Source organism: Nicotiana tabacum, chromosome 23, assembly GCF_000715075.1.
Source record: "Nicotiana tabacum cultivar K326 chromosome 23, ASM71507v2, whole genome shotgun sequence".
Taxonomy (NCBI): Eukaryota; Viridiplantae; Streptophyta; class Magnoliopsida; order Solanales; family Solanaceae; genus Nicotiana; species Nicotiana tabacum.
In genome coordinates this window covers 339,555-341,208 of record NC_134102.1, presented here as the reverse complement: position 1 = coordinate 341,208, position 1,654 = coordinate 339,555, and positions in this window count along the sequence as shown.

Here is a 1,654-nt window from a genome sequence, read left to right as displayed (position 1 = left end):
CGAGCTCAAAATGTTAAAAATGAGCAAAAATCGTGAACCCTTGCATTTAAGTGTTCTGTCCAAAAATCCCGCACCTGCGACGCCGCACCTGTGGAATTTCCATCACAGGTGCAGAAATGACTTAAAGGGACTAGGCCCGCATCTATGAGCAATGGGCCGCACCTGCGCGCCCGCTCCTCCGGAAGTTTTCCGCTTCTGCGATCCCTCATGCCCTAGCCCCTTCCGCTTCTGCGCTCCATCTTCTGCATCTGCGGATGTGTAGATGTGGTTATACCTATGCACCTGCGACCTCTGGCCTCTTCCTTCTAAACCACACCTGCGTCCATTGGCTCGCTTCTACGGGCTCGCACCTGCAGTCAATGTTGCGCAGGTACGATTACACCGGGTGCAGCAGCTTCAGCTATTCTTCCAAAACCAAATTTGATCTGTTAACCATATGAAACACACCCGAGGCCCCCGGGACCTCAACCCAATACACCAACAAGTCCTAAAACATTATACAAACTTAGTCGATCCCTCAAATCACATTAAATAATGCTAAAAACATGAATCACCCTCTAATTCAAACTTAATGAACTTCAAAGTTTCGAACTTCCACAACTTATGCCTAAACCTATCAAACCCCGTCTGATTGACCGCAAATTTTACACACAAGTCCTATTCAAAATTACGGACCGACTCTAACTTTCGTAATTGGAATCCGACCCCGATATCAAAATTTCCACTACCGGTCAAAATCTCCAAAAGTTCGACTTTCGCCATTACAAGCCTAAATGAGCTACAGACCTCCAAAATACAATTCGGACATGCCCCTAAGTACAAAATCACCTAACAGAGCTAGCGGAACCGACAAAACTCTATTTCGGAGTCACCTTCATATAGTTCCGACTATGGTCTAAATCATAAGGCTTAAGCTCCTCGTTTAGGGACTAAATGTCCCAAAACACTCAAAAAACCAAAATGAAGCCTCCTGACAAGTCACATAAGAAGAAAAGGATACGGCGGAAACAATAAATAGGGGATCGAGGCTATTACTCTCAAAACTAACGACCGGGTCGTTACAGTTCAGGATTTGGAAGGGTTCAGGTTAAAATCAGAACACTTGGTTCCTTAGTATGGCTTTAAAAGGCCAAGTTTGACTTTGGTCAAAATTTTGAGTAAACGATCTCGGAACTGGGATTTGATGGTTTCAATAGGTTCATATGATGATATTGGACTTGGGAGTATGTTCGGATCTGATTTTGGATGACCCGGGAGCATTTTGGCGCTTAATAGTGAAAATTGGCTCATTGAAGGTTTTAGAGTTCTTTAAATTTAGTTTGGAGTAGATTTTGGTGTTATCGAGGTCCGTTTGGGATTTTGAGTATGGGAATAGTTCTGTATGATGATTTAAGACTTGCACGCAAATTTTGGTGTCATTACAAGTAGTTTAAGCATATTTTGGCGCGTTCAGAGTAAGTTGGAAGAACTTCAAGTACATAAGTTAATTCAATTTGGTTTGGGATGTGATTCTTAGTTTTGGTGTTATTTTTCACGTTTTGAGGGTTCGAGCAAGTCTATCTTATGATTTCAGACTTGTTGGTATGTTGGGCGGGGCCTCAGATGCCATTCGGGCAATGCACGGAAGTCATTAGGCCTTGATTGAATAGCTGAA